The following is a 20,928-nucleotide window of genomic DNA, read 5'->3' as shown; positions in this document are numbered from 1 at the left end:
CAAAAAACTAACTAAAGAAAATCAAATGACTTTCTTCATTAGTGCTCAACCTTCTGACGTAAGCTTTCAGATACGAAGGACAAGACCTACTAATCTAGAAGCTACACAAACTCTTGCTATCGAGGTGGAAGATGACTTGCTTAGTTAAGGAAAATGGAGTCGTGATCTATAGAAGGGAAAAGGTCAACAAGCTCCTGTCACTACCACTGATCCTTTATATCAAAAATTGGCTAATGATCTGTTACAACTCAAAAAGTATTTGCCTCATAATCCTCCACCTTTGTATCAAGATATTCCAAGGAGGAATTATATGCCATATCAACAAAATAGACAAACTAAGTGGCTACCCCAATCAACACCACGATTACCCATTGAACATCCCTCATCATCTAGTAAATAGGATGCTATGTGTGATTTTCATCTAACAATAGATCATGATGGTGCAAACTGTCCTGAGATGGCCAGATTCATGCAAATGGATTTAACAGTGGAGAAAATAGAAGAATATGTAGCTCCTGAAGATGTAATAGAACCCACTATTGGGACCTTTTCTATTAACTTTCTAGAATATGAATCTGATGATGACAAAGCTGAAGATATTAACAATCATTCTTGCAATACGGCTACACCAAGTTGGAGACAAAGATTGGAAGAAAAGTGGAGTAAACAAGCAAAAGAAAAAGCTTCTGATGAGACTGCTAAGAGGATTCTATCTCGCAAGCATACTCCAGAAGAACCTTCACAAGCGAAGGAAATAGATAAGTATAAAACCTTCCCCCATTGTCAAAGATTCTTTTGATTTTATTGATCATTGTAAAAAGACCAAAGTGCAAATTTCTCAGTTAGACTACCTTAAGGCAAAACCTCATCAATTAGAAAGGTTGATCCAATGTGTTGGTAAAGGAAAAGGTTTGTCTAAGATCACTATCAATCATGAGTCAGAGGTCTCTTTAGAAGTAGAAGATAATTTGGATGTCCCATGACTGAGAAAGAATCTTTTGTTGCAATGTCCTTGTCAGATAAACCTGAACCTTTCTATGTTTCTCTTTATATAGCTGGATGCAAGTTAAGTAATTGTATTATTGATTCTAGTGCATCCAATAATGTTATGCCTTCAAAGGTAGCCCATGCCTTAGGACTTTCTCTGAATAAACCATCTGGAAAAGTGTACTCTATGGAGGGGAAACAAGTACCATTGGTTGGCTAGTTAAAAGATGCTCAAGTAGCACTTGCAGCGCATCCTGAGAAGAAGTTAAAACTGAATATCCTAGTTGCTGATATTCTTGCCAATTACGGGATGCTTTTGAGTAATATTTTTTGCAAAGATCTTGGTGGTGAGATCAAGATGGACATGTCTCATGCCCTTATCCCGATTGGAGATAAAAAGCTTAAGCTTAATCCTAAACGTAAAGCTAAATATACAGTCCTGAAATCAGATGATCCAAGAGCAGAAATATTGTATGTTGATATTGGGCATGGAACGCATATGATGACATCCAGTGAAGAAGATGTAATTGAGCCTCTCATGCCTGATATAAACAATGAATTATGGTCAATGGAGTTTGATGGAAGTTCTTCTTCTTCTGGTTCAGGTGCTGGGATAGTGTTGATATCACCCAAAGGAGAGAAATTTCCAAAAGCTTATAAGTTAGCTTTTGAGACCACCAATAATACCGCAAAATATGAAGCCCTTCTACTTGGTCTCGAGTTTGCAAGAGAAGAAGGAATCAAACAACTCAAGGTATCAAGAGATGCAAAATTAATTGTCAACCAGGTGCTGAGACAATATCAAACAAAGAATGCCAAATTGAAGGCATATATGAATAGAGTGTGGGATGAGATTGAGCATTTTGATGCTTTTTCTTTATTTTCTATTCCTCATGAACAAAATTCCAAAGCAGATTGTGTTGTAGTCTTTGCCTCTCTCCTTATTCCTCACCCTGAGTTCAATAGAGATGTTTACACGGTAGAGATGATTCATAGACCCAGTGTGCCTGATAACGATCAACACTAGCAAGTTTTTGATGATGATGGACAAATCATTACATTTCTTGAGGGAAAGCCTCCATTTTTAGACTTGAAATTTGAAGGAGCATGTAATCATAATGGAACACCAGGAGATGACCCTAAAATTATTCAATTGGAAGGTAATGTTATCTTGAGAGGATTAGTCACCCTAGAGAGTCTTTTTAATAAAGAAGACAAAAGGAAAGGGAAAGTTGAAGACACTAAACCTTCTAATTGTTCAAGTTTTGAGAAAGTAAATATTTGTTCTAAGGAAAACCCAAAGATGGTCCTAATAGGAAAAGATTTGACATTAGAAGAGAAAGAAGCATTCATGAAATTATTGAGAACCTACCAAGATGTTTTTGCTTGGGGTTATGAAGATCTAAAGAAATTCATGAACGGGAAATTTAAACATCAGATTCCTTTGAAACCTAGTTTAACTCCCTTTTAGCAAAAGCAAAGGCAATTCAATCCTAAGGTAGCTGATGCTATTTTCAATGAAGTTGATAAGATGCTTAAAGAAAAGATTATTTATCCCATTCACCATTCCACATGGGTAGCCAATATTGTTCCTATTAGGAAGAAGAATGGTGAGATAACAATATGTGTAGACTTCCACAATTTGAATCAGGTGTCACTTAAGGATAATTATGGGCTCCCTATTATGGATCTCATATTTTGCAATTGGTATCTAGCTAAGAACTGATGTCAATGCTAGATGGCTTCTCTGGTTATAACCAGATCAGTGTCACACCAGAAGATCAACATAAAACAACTTTTACCACTCCATGGGCTATGTTTGCCTACAATTGTATGCCATTTGGTTTGATAAATGCTGGGGCCACCTTTCAACGGGCCATGGATCATTCATTTAAGGATTTTAAGAATAAGATTATTATGATGTACCTTGATGATCTTACAGTGTTTTCAAAACAAAGAAGAGATCATGTGCATCATCTCGAAGCTATCTTGCATTGATGTTGAACTCAAGGCATCTCACTGAATCCTAAGAAGTCTATATTTGGGGTGAAATAAGGTAAACTACTAGGGAATTTTGTCTCTAAAGAGGGTATTCGAATAGATCCTAAACGGGTGAAAGCTATTCAACAGTTGTCACTTCCCATGAGTAAACTAGGAGTCAGATCTTTCTTTGGGCAGATAAACTTCATAAGGAGGTTTGTGCCTGACTTCTCTGAGATCAAAAAATCAATTATGGATATGATGAAAGGGAATACAAATTTTAAGTGGAAAAAAGAAGGTAAGGCTTCTTTTTAAAAAATCAAGACTGAAATTGCTAATGCCCCTACCCTTTCTTATCTAGATTTTTCTAAAGATTTTCATTTATATTGCTATGCATCTGAGAACACTTTATCTGCTATACTTACGCAACCTGACAAAGACAAGACCGAGGCCCCAATAGAATTCATGAGTATCCCCCTTAAGAAACATGAATTGAAATACTCTTTGATCGAGAAGAACGCTTATGCTCTAGTCAGAGCAGTGAAACAAGTCAGGTTTTACATCTTAAACTCTCACTCTAACGTGTTTTTGTTCCTGATTTAGCAGTGAAGACTATTCTGACACAACAGGAAATAGGTGTGAAAAAAAGGACCTCTTGGATAGCTAAAGTACAAGAATATGATCTCGATATCAAACCTACAAAGCTTGTTAGGGGAAAAGGTTTGTGTAAGGTAATTGCAAAAGGATCTTCTAAAGGTGAAGAAGAGACAAAGGAAGAAATGCCTTTAGTTTTATTCATTAGCAATGTTGGTAATTGGTTTACAAATATTGCCTATTTTCTGACATATGAAGAATGTCCTACCCATTTATCACCTAAAGAGAAGAGGACTTTGAAATTAAAATCCGCAAAGTATGTTCTCTGGGGTGATGCTTTATACAAGAAAGGGATAGATGGTACCTTTTCGAGGTGTGTAGATTTTGAACAAAGAAAGGAGTTGCTTCAATTGTTCCATAATGAAGCATGTGGAGGTCATTACTCAGCATTGGTAACGGCTTACAAAATTTTAAGGAATTTCTTTTACTGGCATGGGATGTTCAAGGATGCAGAAGAATGGGTTAAGAAGTGGGACTCTTGTCAATATTTCAAAGGAAGAGTCCAATTAGCAGCATTGCCCTTGAAGCCGGTAGTGATTGAAGAACCCTTTCAACAGTGAGGTTTAGATTTCATCGGTCCTATCCATCCTTCTTCCTCTACCAGACACACTCACATTTTGATGGAAACCAACTATTTTACAAAGTGGGTCGAAGCTATTCCAATCAAACAAATGACTTCAGAAGTGGTGTGCAATTTTATCAAGAAAAATATTTTGGTTAGGTTTGGAGTTCCTAACAAAATCATTACTGACAATGCTACCAACTTCTCCTCCCAGGAGATCTCCTCCTTTTTCTATCAATATGGAATCATTCTCTCCCACTCCTTAGATTATTTTTCCCAAGGGAATGGTCAGGCAAAATCAAGTAATAAAAATATTATGACCATTGTGTGGAAATTGATAGATGTCAATCAGAGATCTTGGCATAAACATCTATATGATGCACTTTGGGTAGATCGAACCACTAAGAAGAGAGCAACAGGATTATCTCCCTTTGAGATACTGTATGGAACTGAACCAACTCTTCCTCTTCCTCTAGAATTATTTCCCTTGAAGTTACAAGATGCTATTGAGAATCATGAATTCAAAGATGCTATTGAAAAATGAATATTATATTTGACCAAGTTGGAAGAAGAGAGGGATCTGGTTGTGAATAGAATTCAAGAACATCAAGCCCATGTTAAGAAGTTAGTTGATAAGAAAGCCAAGTAGAGGGTGTTTCAAGAAGGTGATATTGTCTTGCTTTGGGATAAATGCCAAGAACCAAAGGGCTTACATGGAAAATTTGACTCCTTATGGAGAGGCCCTTTCCAGATTAAAGAAGTATGCGGAAATAACTCTTTTATTTTGTCATACTTAAGCGTTACTTAGTTGCCCTTGCCTTACAATGGGTAGCATTTGAAACATTATCATCTATAAGGTGTTCAGTCTGCCACCTTGTACATATCTTAGCTAGGAGTTTTGGTTGTGCCTTCTTTTCTTTTCAGTTCGGTTGTGTTCCTATTTTTGTTGTGCTTAGTCCCTTTTTCCTAGATTTATCTCCTTTGGTGTGACTCTATAGCCCTTGTGATGAAGCACTGCCATTTCCTAACTCTAGATTCATTCAGCGTCCTGCACAGTCCTTGTCCCCAGATAGAGCTAGCTATTACTCAGACATTTTTTGGAGAGTTTTTAATTAAATTAATTAATTAGAGAGAGAGAGAGAGAGAGAGAGAGAGAGAGAGAGAGAGAGAGAGAGAGAGAGATTGGTCATAAAGAAAATTTAAACTTTCTCTCTCCCCGTACTTTTCTCTCTCCACATACTAAATTTTTTAGAGAGAAGTACGAGTTTAAGTTAGAGTTTCATTCCCCTCTTCACAATCCTCTCTCTCCACATACTTTTCTCTCTCCACGTACTCCAACCTTTAGAGAGAAGTATGAGTTTTGGTTTGGGTTTGGGTTTTCACTCTCTCTTCCAAATTTTCTCTCGCCATGTACTAAAATTTTTAGAGAGAAGTACATGGTTTGGGTTCGGGTTTGAGTTTCTCTCTCTCTCAACATTTTCTCTCTCCACATACCAGCCATACTCTCTCTCCTTGTACTATAAATTTTTAACCTAATCCTAACCCAAATTCCCCAACCCCAAAACCTACCTGTTAAAACAACTACTAGCTGGAAATAAATTTCACAGATCAATCAGGATGAGTTTAAAGGTAATAGCAATAAAAACTAGCACCAAGTTAGGTTAAAATGCATTTGAGGTGGAGAAATACAAGGATGGATGATGATGGATGATTTTTTTTATATGAATATGAGTCCTCGAAAAAATACAAAGGAGTGTTGAGCAAAGAATTGATGAACCAACTCTACAGGGGGCAATCTCAGAAGATGGCTGAGCAGTTGTAGTTCTAACCATTTCCTTGTAGTTATTGCTGATGTCAATGAAAAGCAGTGGTTTGAGTTCCTCCTATTCAAGGAAATCCTAAGACCACATAGTCTAGTTATTGTCACAACCTGCAACAAAGGGTTGCTAATAAGCACTGGTGTTACTATTTGTTACAAGGTTAAAGAAATCAGAACACATCGAGGCAAAAAACTTTTTGTAGGCACACATTCGGTCATCCTTGTCCAGACAAGGGTTATCAGGATTTGGTCTTCATTTCGTGGAAGTGTGCAGAGGAAATTGTTTCATGATTAGAATGACCTTGTGGGACTTGTCTGGGACATGCCACAAGGAGCACAAGAAGGTCGTAGATGTTAGCACCAAGTCATGGAAAGTGATAGCTGTGTCGTTTCTTAGTATTATCATTCAGTTGTCTCCCATATTTGTGGCATTTGAAAATGATTTCTGTACCACTTCTCATGTATTTCCTCCAAAGGCAGTGAAGGATTGTTTGCAGATGTGTTCTTAGGATTGGAAAATCATGGATTTCATTGAAGAGACAGATATTGAAGGCGATACCATACAGTTAGTAGAGTGAATGAAGAACACTTACATTTGATTGTTTGAATAAACTTTGCCTTGAAGCAAGTTTTTCTAAGCCGCTAATAGAAACCTCGAACCAACACGAGAGAGGACATTTGAAGATAATTTGAAGACCAAACAAAAGTAGGCAACCCCGCTATCAGGAAGAAGTGCATATTTTTAAAGGTGCCTACTATCCGTTTGAAAAAATGAGCAACCTTGAATGCTAACAAAAGCACTTCTAAACTGCTGCACAAGGATGCATGGAGCAGTCACAAAGCAGGCTCTTAAAGAGATCAACATCCTCATCACTGTAATCTGATGCAAAGTGGTCTGTGACCAAATGGGAATGAAACCGTATACATTTTAGGAGAATTGTTTGATTAAATGCTTTTGTGGCATATGAGAGTTGGATTCTTTAAAGTGAAGTAAATATTTTCATGAAGTTTTATCATTTCCTAAAGAAAATACAACATCAATTTGATATAAAGAAAAGTGACTATTGACTCCACACTATTGCCAGAATAGCCCTTGACAGGTGAATACGAGGTATCAGTTTCAAGGTAAAGAACCTCCTGCAATACTGAAAATCATGCTTCTCAAAACATCTGACACAAAGATGGGGCATTTAGAAATTGCAAATTTTTGGAAGATGATGAGCAAAGAAAATAAATCACCCCTAGTACATCGAATGCTAGAAAGTGGCCTAGCCCATGTAGGAGGACATCTGCTCAAAGTTCAATGTGTGGAATTGGTTTAAGAATCTATCAAGGCATATGATCAGAATTCTAGAGACATCAAGACCGCAGGAGGTAATATCGTGGCAAGGTTGGACCCAGTATCTATATCCATCACATTTAGATTGCCAGTAAGAGAGGATTTCAAAAAAATTTCTAAAGAAGGTGCCTAAGGTTATTTCCATCAGAATAATAAAACATGTCTCAACGTTATTGCTAGAAGTTGGCTCGATCAACCCAGGCGAGGACAATCATAGTTACCAAGAATGTGTGTAGGAATATATTTAACGAAGACATTTCTGATATGATAGTTCTTCTCAATAGAGTGGTGGGAAATTAGATGGCTGAAGATTTTCAGGATTTGATGTTTTTGTATATTAATACCATCACCACTAGAAAACAATTTATAGATTGGGGAGAAATAATTAGCGATGCCCTCCATCACCAGTTGACAGGATTCAATGCAAATCAAGGATTTTACATGTCCTCATATCTAATGTATGCAATTGCCAATATGAAGTCATGGACCAGTCTAAATCCTTATGGGGAGTATAACTTAACCACTCAAATTTATAACTATTACCCATAGTTGCAATTAAAACAGAGCAATGCACATTTTTGCATGGTGAATGGTGCCTTTTCTATGCTCACTGCCAGGGAGCTACAAGAAGACATAGGACTTCAAATTTCTCCTGAAGCAGCTAGTCTCATTAGTATTTATGGTAGTTGCTTCATACAATACCCTTAATTCACTTACATCTGCATCGGAGGTTTCCAAGATTTTCCTCTCATGTTGCCTCACTTCGTAGATGACAGGTTGGTACTTTCAGAAGTCTGCAGGCAAATTGGTCAAGTAAACAAAAAGTGCAGGAACAAAAGATTAATCCCTTTCCCAATTGGCATTGGACATTACAGTTGTTTATCCTCTTCAGATGCACAAAATATTGAGAGATCCGTGGCGAACATAACTCTACACTCTTTCTACAAGCGCTTTCCATTTGATCGTAGCGGGTATGTTAAAAATAACTTGGCACTTGGACCTGGCTATCTTCATTTTCCCACATTGGAAGATTATTGGGTGAAGTGTGAGAATGATTTTGAAGTTATAAAAAGGGACTGGATGAGATTTACAGTACAACAAATCATTGATTACAAAATGGGATGGGATGTGACAGGCATAACAGAAGACGGCTCAGACTTAATTGATCCCTACTTCTTTGAGCAGATACAATTACTAGAATCACCATATATCAATTGGTCACTACTAGAACTAAAAGACCTCAAGGAAAGGACTTTCTTTTTGATTCAACGATCTGAGACTTGGTTAAAGAGAGAAAGTCAAAGAAGCCACTACTACTAGGTCAACTGGAAGTAGTGTAAATAATAATAATACTTCTCAAGAAGGAACATCAGTTTCAGCCATTCCATCTTCTATTCCTACACTTAAATCAATTGTGTTTAGCAACATAAAAGAAATAATGTAACTAAAAATGAAATGAAAGAATAGGAAAGAGATTGAAGAGACACAAACAATTTGGTAACAGAGTTTGTCTGGTTAGGACTATGTCCCTGGGTCTGCTTCTCAATTCAAGAACTGCTTTATTAATGTTGCTAGGCAAAACATGCCTTCTTACAAAATCCAAGCTTCAACCTTTATAGTCTCTCTCTCTTTTGCACTTGAAGATAATAATATCGTGTTTACAATAATCTCTCACCTACAAACTCTCTCAAGAATTACAAAACTTCCCCAAATTCTCCCAAGAGAAATTTTTTTCCTTCTAACCTAATTGTTCATCTCTTCTAAATTCCCCTCCTTTTATACATGAAATGTAGCCAAAAATGGGCTAAAACAGTTAACCAACATAATCCCCTATTTTGGTTACATAAATTTGAATCTACCCCTTTACCATTTTATGGTTGTGAGTTTACTCCATTAGTAGGGGTTTATTTTAACAAATTACCTTATTTAAATAAGGTTGGGCGGATTTGTTATGAATACATAACAACTCTTCCTCTTATATCATATATGCCATAAATAACCTATTGGTTGACCTTAATTTTAGGAGGGTAATGGTTGGGAGTTCAAATCTCATTATCCCTTTTCTTAAATTCGAATTAAATAACTATTTAAATTTGAATTTGAACCTTTTTCCCTCTCTTTAAGATTTTATGATGTCATGATGATGTCATCAAAATCCATACTTTTATTTGAACTTCAAACAATTATAACTTTCACATTTGATCTTCATTTTTTATGAAATGAACCTCATTGGAAAGCTCTCATCAGGCTCTTCATTTTGAAATCCATTGTTGACCACTTTTGAGATGGTTTGATTTCACCCTTTATCTAGCCCTCCAGTTTGCCTATTGACCTAAACTTTGACCAAGCATAACTTTTGCATACGAGCTCCTTTTTCACCCGTTCAAGTTGCATCGAGTTCCATTCTCTAAGCTCTTTGTAGTGATACTAAATTTTAGAGATTATGAGACTGTTGAATTTTTGGCCTTTTGGATCCACCTGGATCATTCCTCCCCACTAAGAAGCTTTTGGACCTCCAAAAGTCTATTTTAATGTATATTTTGAACAAGGGCAATATTGCCCCACTTGCCCAGTATCATCTGTCTGTCCTATTAGAATTTTGAACATATGACCCACCACAAACATAAAGACATATGAGATAGCATTGTTGACACAATTAACCATAAATCCACCAGTTTCCACTATTACATCCATCACCCACATAGCACCAACTAGTAGAAGTAGAAGTAACAAAACTGAAATAACTAATGAAATGGAAAGAGTATCAACATTTTGAACCTCTCGTATAGAAACATTGTTAGAAAATGAGCCTTTCAAATCTTCTTTTATCATTACTGGATGAAGACTTGATTCTGCTTGCACCTGATCCTCACTAGCTGCTATAGACATGAGAGTCAGTTTACTGCTCGCATTGACAATCATTTTCAAATGTCTTGTATTTACAATTGATCCTCCATTCTTCATGCGATGAGCTCTTATAATGTGTTCAATCCCTTTTTTAAACAAATGATACTTGTTATGTTCCTTGTAGAAGATAGCTTTCCTATCATATAAGTATGGGCTACCCAACACAATCCAATAGATATTAAGTGGAACCACATCAAATTCAACCTCATCTATGAACTTAGATGTTATTGCAAATCTTAACTTACATTGCTTAGTGACTCACAATCTGTTATCATTGCACACCCAACCTAATGGATAAGGTCTCCTATGTGGCTTAGTTTCCAATCCCAATTGTTTAAAAATCTTTTCTGAAATTAGATTAACTTGGGACCCACTATCTATCAATTTGTCGCTTATAGTGTTCTTTGAAATCACCCTTATATGAAAAAGTTCACAGCTTTTACTATCTTCAGGAACAATATGACTTTTTGAAGTGGAAGCATATGAAACATCAGTGGTAGAATCAACAAAAGCTTTACCTTTCAAACCCACAACTGATATTGTTGCTTCATCACTAGAATCTGATCCAAGATTCTGAACAACAACCATTGACTTTTGCTTACCCTTATGATTCTTAAACCACTTTGGTTTCAATTCTGGATGCAATTTCCAACACTTCTCTTCTGCATGTCCTTTCTTTTGACAATGCAAACATGTAGGTTTGTCACCTTCATCTTTCTTCACTGTGGCTACCTTGTTTCCTTTCTTGATGCTGTCAGGGGGAGAAAATTCCTTCTTTGAACTAAAATTTTTGTTTCCTCCACCTTCTTCAATATGAGTCGCTTGAACACATACTTCATCAAAGTTAGAAGGACTAAACATCAATATTGTATGCTTCAAATATGAATGCATTCCACATATATACTTTAATAAAGTATCTTGTGTATAAAGAGAAATTCCAAGAGTTAATGCCTTCTTCCTAAACAACTATGTATACTCTTGCACAGACTGCCCTTTACCTTCCCTAAGATTTTGCCAATCCATAATGTCTTGTAGCATATAACCCAATGGATAAAACTATTTCTTCAAAGTAGAAGTAAACTAATACCAAGATTAAGTGATTTTACCATGTGTAGTAAGATCATCCTGGATCTTACTCTCCCACTAGACTAATGCAGTACCTCCCGTTCTGAGAGTAGCTAGCTAGATTTTGGAAGAATCATCTAAGATATTTTGAACCTTGCAATACACTTCAATCTGCTTAAGCCAATTATCCAAATTTTCAGCATCCAATTCACCATTATATATAGGCAAATCAAACTTTAACAAGGGTGTCTTCATAGAATGTTTCTTTTTAGAAGAATTAGATAGAGAAGAAGAAGACGATGAAGAAGATGAAGAAGTTGATACAAGGATGGAGGTTCAGGAGGGTCACTACCACCTCCTACTCCTTTACCTTTCGCATCTTCTGATGAGGATTTTTCTTCCTCCTTCTTCTTAGCTTTATTCACTTTTCTCAACTATCATTCATGCCTCTCTTGGAGAAGAATGTTGACCAAAGCCTTTAATTCCACAAAAGATCTTTGGAATGCTTCTACATCAAACTCAAGAACATGTTGTTTAGATTCCATCTTTGATCGAGGAAAAGTCCTTCTTTTTCCAATTTCTAGATTGAACTCTTCAAGTTCACCTTCTCCTTGCTTCAACTTCAACCTGGTTAACATTCACCACCTGCAATTCCTCTGTAAGAACATGCTGTGATACCAAACTTGATCTAATTTAGGATCTATTAGTTTAATGGCTTAATCCTATTAATCAGGTTTAAATTCCCTATCTAGGTAATAATTGCATGGTTATGTTTCTTAAAATGTTGAAATTACAGAGAAGAAGTGTTACACTTTGAACACTTAAATCAATTGTGTTTAGCAACATAAAAGAAAGAATGTAACTAAAAATGAAATGAAAGAATAGGAAAGAGATAGAAGAGACACAAACAATTTGGTAATGGAGTTCGTCTGGTTAGGACTACGTCTTTGAGTTTGCTTCTCAATTCGAGAATTGTTTTATTAATGTTTCCAGGCAAAACACGCCTTCTTACAACATCCAAGCTTCAACCTTTATAGTCTCTCTCTCTTTTACACTCGAAGATAATAATATCGTGCTTACAATAATCTCTCACCTACAAAATCTCTCAAGAATTACAAAACTTCCCCAAATTCTCCCAAGAGAAATTTTTTTCCTTCCAACCTAATTGTTCATCTCTTCTAAATTCCCCTCCTTTTATACATGAAATGTAGCCAAAAATGGGCTAAAACAATTAACCAACATAATCCCCTATTTTGGTTATATAAATTTGAATCTACCCCTTTACCATGTTATGGTTGTGAGTTTACTCCATGACTAGGGGTTTATTTTAACAAATTACCTTCTTTAAATAAGGTTGGGCCGATTTGTTATGAATACATAACAACTCTTCTTCTAATATTACATATGCCATAAATAACCTATTAGTTGACCTTAATTTTAGGAGGGCAATGGTTGGGAGTTCAAATCCCATTATCCCTTTTCTTAAATTTGAATTAAATAACTATTTAAATTTGAATTTGAACTTTTTCCCTCTCTTTAAGATTTTATGATGTCATACTGATGTCATCAAAATCCACACTTTTATCTGAACTTCAAATTGTTATAACTTTCACATTTGATCTTCATTTTTTATGAAATGAACCCCATTGGAAAGCTCTCATCGAGCTCTTCATTTTGAAATCCATTGTTGACCACTTTTGAGATAGTCTGATTTCACCCTTTATCTAGCCCTCTAGTCTTCTCATTGACCTAAACTTTGACCAAGCGTAACTTTTGCATATGAGCTCCTTTTTCACCTGTTCAAGTTAAATCAGGTTTCATTATCTGAGCTCTTTGTAGTGATACTAAATTTGAGAGATTATGATACTGTTGAATTTTTGGCCTTTTGGATCCACCTAGATCACTTGATACCATTCACATACCTTAGGATCCCCTATCATTCTTGCCAATGTGAATCCTTTGATGTTTCCATAAATCTAGAAATCAAACTTACAGCATGCATTATGTTTGGTCAAGTTGTAGTTAAATACATCAAAATTCCAACCATGCTCTTGTATAGTGTTGGATTCAGAATTTTTCTATAATCTTCCTTGCTCAACTTCAAACCTATTATCAATAGTGTTGGGGTCGCCTTGCTATTCAACATCTTGAATCTCTCCAAGATCTGCCTTGCATACTTTTCTTGAGAGATGAAGATGCCATCATGCATTTGTTTTACTTCTATGTGTAGAAAATACTTCAAAAGACCTAGATCTATCATTTCAAATTCATTCTACATGGCCTCTTTGAACTCATCAATTAGGAAATTATTATTTTCAGTGAAGATTAAGTTATCAACATAAAGATAACAATTAGAACATTACCATTTGTTGTCTTGATGTACAGTGTGGGCTCACCATCACTTTTCCTAAAGTCATTTCTCATCAAATATGAGTAAATCCTGTTGTACCATGCCTGTAGAGCTTTATTGAGCCCATATAGATCTCTCTTCAATTTATACACCTTGTGTTCTTCACTTATAATTTCATAACTAGGTGGTTGTTCCACATAAATCTCTTCTTTTAATACACCATTCAAGAAGGTAGACTTCACATCTACTTGATATACCTTCCATTTGTGTTGGGTTTTAATTGTTATGATAGCACACATGGTTTCCATTCTTGCAACTAGGGCATATGTCTCATCATAATCTCTTCCATATTGTTGCTTGTACCCCTTGACCACTAAACGTGCCTTATGCCTATCTATTTTTCCTTTAGCATTGCACTTGGTCTTGTATACCCATTTTACTCCAATTAATTGCTTCTTGGGAGGCAATGTAGTTAACTCCCATGTCTCATTCCTTTCAATAGCATCTATTTTGTCATCCATGACATTACACCATTTCTTTTCATTCATAGCTTCCTCAAAATAAATCGGGTCACGATAAGAAAATAATGCAAAATTTAAGCTCTCATCATAATCTTCATCATACCTTCATCTTGGTATATCTCCCTTAGACTCTTGTTCTTTCTTGGCAATAGGGAGGCGAGAGTGGGATCTAAATTTTCAGCATTACCGCTGCTACTATTTTACATACTAGCTCAAGGCTATTTTGATGTGCTTGGAGTTGTTGTTCATCATGTTAAGGGTTGTTTCCCTTTTTACCTTTTTCTACAATCCATGTTTGTTGCTCCATCTTCTTGCTGATCACCAATGTCATCTTCTTCCTCTTCATCTATAGAGCCATAGTATTGATTTTCAAGAAATTTCACATCACTTGAAATGATGATGGGTAAAAGCACAAACCTGTGTCACCTTTTATAAAGAAACGTGATATCAGAATGTGACAGTTCAACATTAATAACAAAAAAATGGTATTTGTATTTAAAATATGAAGATGATGTAAACTGATGAAATGTGTAGAATTGTATGAGTTTTGTGCCTATAATTTTCATAATTTTTTTGACTAAGAATTTATTCATTTTATTTTATTTTGAAGTCCCTTTTTTAACAGTAAAAAATATAGGATGTAGTTCCCGTCAAACAAGTATGTGCAAATAATCTTTTTTTGTTCTGATTTGAAAATATTTCATGGATGACATGTATAGCTAGTGAACAAAAAAAGAAATAATTATTTTTGATGTATATTTTCTTTGTTATAAGTACTCAAGTTCGACCTTGTCAGAATCCAACAGTTTTTTCCTCCCGTCAAAACTTCCCTATCAAATCTATACCTTCTTAAAAAATAATTACATATTCATGAAGAGGATTCTCTCCTCTAGTGATAAATATAATTTTTTTATTTTTTTGATATGATTTACTATTTTTTTTCATTTTTTGAGAGAGCATCTTTTGAAATGTTGAAATATCGACTTATAATATTTTGAGATTATAACATATTATAACTAATCAAAACACTCAAAAATTTATATAATGATGATATTGAATCTAAGATCTATAAAAGGATATTTTTAGTTTTTGAAAAAAATTGTGTTTTGATAGAGAAATGAGATTTGACCAAAACAAGTTTTTGTATCACAAACGGTTACACAGATCTGTGCTTTTACTCTGATCTTCTTGTCAATTGGATCATATAGCCTATAGGCCTTTGATTCCAAGCTATACCCTATGAAGATGCACTTCACACCTTTGCCATCTAGCTTTTGTCTTTGTTTTTTAGGAACATGTGCATATGCTACACATCTGAACACTCTCAAATGCTCAACTATCCATCTGCACTTTGACCAAGCCTCAAGAGGAATTTTGTCATCAACTAATTCAAGTCCTCTATCTTTTCTCGGCCATCATTTCCCAATTCATGGGAGGAGGAAGCAGATGCCCATGTCCTCAAACTATTCTTCCCAAGTGTTTTTCCAAATCTCATTAATTTTTTTAGCTTATCATTATAATTTTACTCTAGGTTAATTATAATTGTTTCTTATGTAGGTTTTGAGAAAGAGCATTTATTACTCAAATTAATTAAGCAAGAGAAAAAGGTTAGAATTAGTGGAAGATTTCCTATGGACGGTTTTAGCTTTGAGAACACTCTTCCAATTCCTAAGAATGTTCATATTGCAGGATTTTCTTCTACATTTGACAAGTTCATGCTTCACATTAGATTCAATAAGATGAAAGTAGTCAAAGAGAGGTGAAAAGGTTGGAAATGCACAAATTAGCAATGCAATTCCAAATGGTAAAGTAGATCGAATTTTTAGAGGTGAGAATGTCAAAAATGTGGAGGGTGTATATTTGAATGGGAATGTGGTCAACATGAACATAAATCGATTGGGGTGATAGTCAAGAACTACCCTTATGAAAATCCAATACCTTGAAAAACATTTATCAAATGCAAAGGTCAAGAAATATGATAATAGTTCCAATGGATCACACATGTAATGAGATAAATTTGATGAGAGGGAAATAATCTATTTTCAAAATATGTCCATCTTTTAATTTTTTCTTGTATATGATATGCACTTTGACACATTCAAAGGAATAGAATGTAAGATGAAATGTGTTAAAGTTAGTTAATTGCAAGGGTAGTATGTATTTTCTGATCTTATGTTTCTATGTTCAATGTAACAAATATATGTAACATAAATAATTAACTATTATAATAATTTTTTTTTTTATTGCCGATAATATTTGGTTATTAATATCAGAATAAATGTGAATTACTTTTGTCCATCAATAACAATATATTTCACTAGTATAAAATAAATCCCAAAAGAACATAACAAGATTCATTAAAATGTTCATTCTTTTGAATGATACATTTAACTAAACAAGAAGTATATTTTTAACATAAAAGTAATGTTAGCCTCATTTATATAAGATCAAAAATTGAAGATGAAGGTTAGAAATGAAAAATATAAATATACATTACCAGGTGGCATGTACACTATATATCATCATTTACAGCAATATGTTCCTTTGGCTCACCACATGTTCTCTATTTAATCTTTCCATGTAGATCAAAAGCCTTTATCTATCCAATCTTTGTCCATTGCATTCAGAAATCAAAAATAGTCATGGAGGATTACAATTATTTCTTCTTGAAGATGGTGCCCAGCAACACGGGCATCCAAGTTTTTAAATCCCCTTCCAATGGTTAAATTATCTATCTGTAATCTTCTCCAAGTTTGCCTTTTTCTTACTTTCATTAGCGGATCAAAATTGTGAGAGAGATAAAAATTATGGATTGGAATAGTTTACTCACCAAATTGGCCATTAATGTTTCTACTACTATTTCCACCATGGAGCAATTGTATGATATCAGGAACAACTCATAATACAAACAAGGATCAAATGTATATCCTTATTGATAAACATAATGACACTATTTTAATTTGAAATATTTGGGATGATAACCATATTACATGATTACTCCAAACAATACTGATATGGAGAAGTTAAATGGGGCTAACTTCTCCCTATGGAAATTCCAAATAGAGAATATTTTGATTTTGAAGGATCAATACTTGACAATTGAAGAAGTATCAAAGAAACTCACTACAACAGCAAATGAAGATTGGAAGAAACTAGATAGAAAGGCTAGTGCATCCGTCCATCAATACTGGGCCAAGAATGTGTATTTTAATGTTGCTAAAGAGAATATGATAGAAGGGTTATGGAAAATCTTGCATGATTTGTATGAGAAGGAGAAAACTTAAAATAAAATTTTCTGGATGAATAAATTATATAACCTCAAGATGAAGGAGGGTGATTTAGTAGTAGAGAATTTAAACGAGTTCAACATAATCACTACTAAACTTGTCTTTTTTAAAATTGTTTTGGATGATGAGATTAGATCCATTGTACTAATGTGTTCCATGCCATACAACTGGGAGACCTTGATTGTAGCCATGAACACTTTTGTAACACCAAGAACCTTGAAGTTTGATGTTGTTTGTAGAAGCCTAATGAATGAGGAGTTGAGAAGAAAATCTACCACAAAAAGTAAGGGAGGAGAAGCCTTAACTACAAATGAACATGGTACAAAAATGGAAAGAAGCCATCAAGGGAATTCAAGGTCAAGAGTTAGATCAAAATCAAGAAGGGGTAAGCTAACTTGTTTTTATTATGGAAAATCAAGCCACTTGAAAAGGGAATGTAGAATCTTGAAGATAGAGAAAAAGGAGCAAAAATTAGGCAATGCAAATAAACAATTGGCTAACACAAATGAAGGTGATACCACCATTGTAGCTTCAGATAATGATATTTTATTTATTGTTTCAATAGAAGATGCATGCTTGTATGTACCTCCACCTGTAGTGTTTATTGGATTCTTGATTCTTGAGATCATGTAACACCGAATAAGGATAATTTTGTTTTGTATAATTTTGGTAATTATGGTAAAGTGCATTTGGGAGATAATCACTTTGGTAATCTTATTGGAGTGGGAGATGTCCAAATCAAAAAAATGATGGACACAAAATTTTATTTAGATAACTTAGGCATTCTAGAGATGTTTATGAGTTTAATCTCTATGAGATGGTTGGATGATGAAGTCTACTCCACAAGATTTGGAAAGAGTGAACGAAAAATTAGTAAAGGGGCATTTCTCATGGCTAGAGGATCCAAGATGGGAACATTGTATACATTGAGTGCAATAGTAGAGAAATCAAATGCTGTTGATGCTATAAAAGAAGAAATTTTAATAGATTTTTGGTGTAAGTGCTTTGCGCATATGAGTGATAAGGGTCTAAAAATCCTCGTGGAAGAGAATTTTCTGCCATGTTTGAAATATGATAACCTTTATCTTTGTGAACTTTGTATTAATGATAGGTATTGAAGCATTTAATTTCTCAGAGGTAGTCATGAGAGGAAAACACATTTATCGGAGTTGATACATTCTAATGTCTTTGGGCTAGTAAACATTAAATTATTAGGAGGGGCCTCATATTTTATGGGGTAAAAGTTCAAAGTTGTGTCACCTTTCAGGCAGACTTATCAAAATGACTGAATTTGAGTATTTCTATCTAAAAATCAATTTTGTTAAAACAAATGATGTAGATAAATTTATTTTAGCTAAGTTATATACGGTCTCACACTTTTCCAATTGGAAATGGTTATTAAATGCATGTTTTATACTAGTTTGTATCCAATTACTAAAGAAATTAAATTATTTCAGAAAAGTGGCATTTTAATAATTCTTACTATTTTTTATGACATTTTTTTAATAACATATAAACACCATTTTATAGAGCTCAGAGTCAAGAATATTCTCATATAGAGTTTATAGTGTTTTAATTAGATATAGTTTATTGTAATTAAAAAATTCTACAAGCATGTATTTTAACACTAAAAAAGATGTTGAGATTTGCTATCTGGATTTGATTGTGTGACCAATTTTTTTACATCAACATTTCGGATCACACTCCATGATCCATCATCAGGATGCATACAATAGAAGAGAAGGATAAAGGAGAAAGTTAGCAAACCAGACTTCAAATAAAAGGTAGGGGGTTGGGGGGAGAGGAGGAAGAAAGCACACAAAACGAGGACAACTACCCAATAAAGGAACCCAAAAGATAACCAAGCCAACCTAAAGAGGAAAAAGAGTTGAGAGGTGCAACTCTTTTTCCTCTTCAAGTTGGCTTGGTTATCTTTTGGGCTCCTTTATTGGGTAGTTGTCCTCGTTTTGTGTGCTTTCTTCCTCCTCTCCCCCCAACCCCCTACCTTTTATTTGAAGTCTGTTTTGCTAACTTTCTCCCTTATCCTTCTCTTCTATTGTATGCATCCTGATGATGGATCACCGAGTGTGATCCGAAACATTGATGTAAAAGAATTGGTCGCACAATCAAATCCAGATAGCAAATCTTAGCATTGATGGATTTGGAAATCTAATAGCTCTTACTAAAAAAGATGTCAGTTTTGAAAAAGAAAAAATATTAAATCATATCAAAAAATTCTAAAAATTATATGACATTCTAGAGGAGAGAATCCTCTTCTAGAATGTATAATTTTTCTCTTGGTTAGAAAAATGTGGTGGGAGATGAAAACTATTGATTTCAGATGAGTTGAAATTTGAATCATTATAAAAGAGAAAATATAGGTCTAAAGATGATTTTTATTTTTGATTGTTCTAGCTATATATGTGTGTTTTGGTATCCACAACACACGCCCTATTCCTCGCTAGGAATGGGACCCCCTACTTTTTTCGACTCTTGGACTCATAGTTCGAGAGTTGGGAGAAGAAAATTCGGTTATATGTCTGAGTCATAGAGTCAAAATTTTCAAAAAAACATAATTTTTTTTTTGAAAAACCACCAAAAAAATTAAAAACATTTTAAATTTTTTTTTCCTTCACCCGCACGCATGCTAAGACACGGCACACACGTTTTTCAGTACATGCAAGGAGGGGGAGGGTTATAAAACCCTTGCCCCCCTCTCTCCCTCATTTTTGTTCAAATTTTTTAAAGAGAAGGCAGCAAGGTAAGCTCCCCCACCCCTTCCCTCTTTCCTCATGGTGCCTACGCTGGCCATAGGCCATGTTGTCATGCACTGGTAGCACCTCGTGTAGGTCATACTACTGTGCACTAGCTACATTGCTCACATGCCATGCTGGTCTTACACTATGTGCCTTAGTATGCGGGTCTTCGCATCATACACCTCAGCATGTGCCACATGCCCTATATCATTTTTTTTTTTGTAAAAAATTTGAAAAAAAAATATTAAATTTTTTAATTTAAAAAATATATATATATATAATTTTTAAAAAATTAAAAATTAAAAAAAGAATTATTTTTTTTCAAAAAATAAATAAATCCCCAATGGGGACATTTTTTCTACTTATGTTTTACTTTTATGCTATCTAGTGACTAATGTCATTTTCTTTTCTAGTGATGCACAGGTAATGTGATCAAATGATGTCCACATGTAGTGCGGTAGCCAAGCCCATAGTTTTCAAATTCCAAGGCACGCCACAAAGTCAAGGCTACATGATGATTACACTAAGATCAAAGATACTGAACTCAAACACACAAATCTAGGAGATTTCTTGAGAATTTGCAACAAGCCGACGGAGAGGTTAGCCTTGGTGTTTGCATTGATCCAATCCAGATTAGTGAGTGCAGCGTCACACCCTATGTTGGTTCAATTAGCTGAATTGGTCATGACCCTATCTCGACA

Source organism: Cupressus sempervirens, chromosome 5 (assembly GCF_028749045.1).
Source record: "Cupressus sempervirens isolate cs-2001-9-10 chromosome 5, ASM2874904v1, whole genome shotgun sequence".
Taxonomy (NCBI): domain Eukaryota; kingdom Viridiplantae; phylum Streptophyta; class Pinopsida; order Cupressales; family Cupressaceae; genus Cupressus; species Cupressus sempervirens.
The sequence above is the reverse complement of the archived record's forward strand: the minus strand, read 5'-3'. Positions refer to the sequence as shown.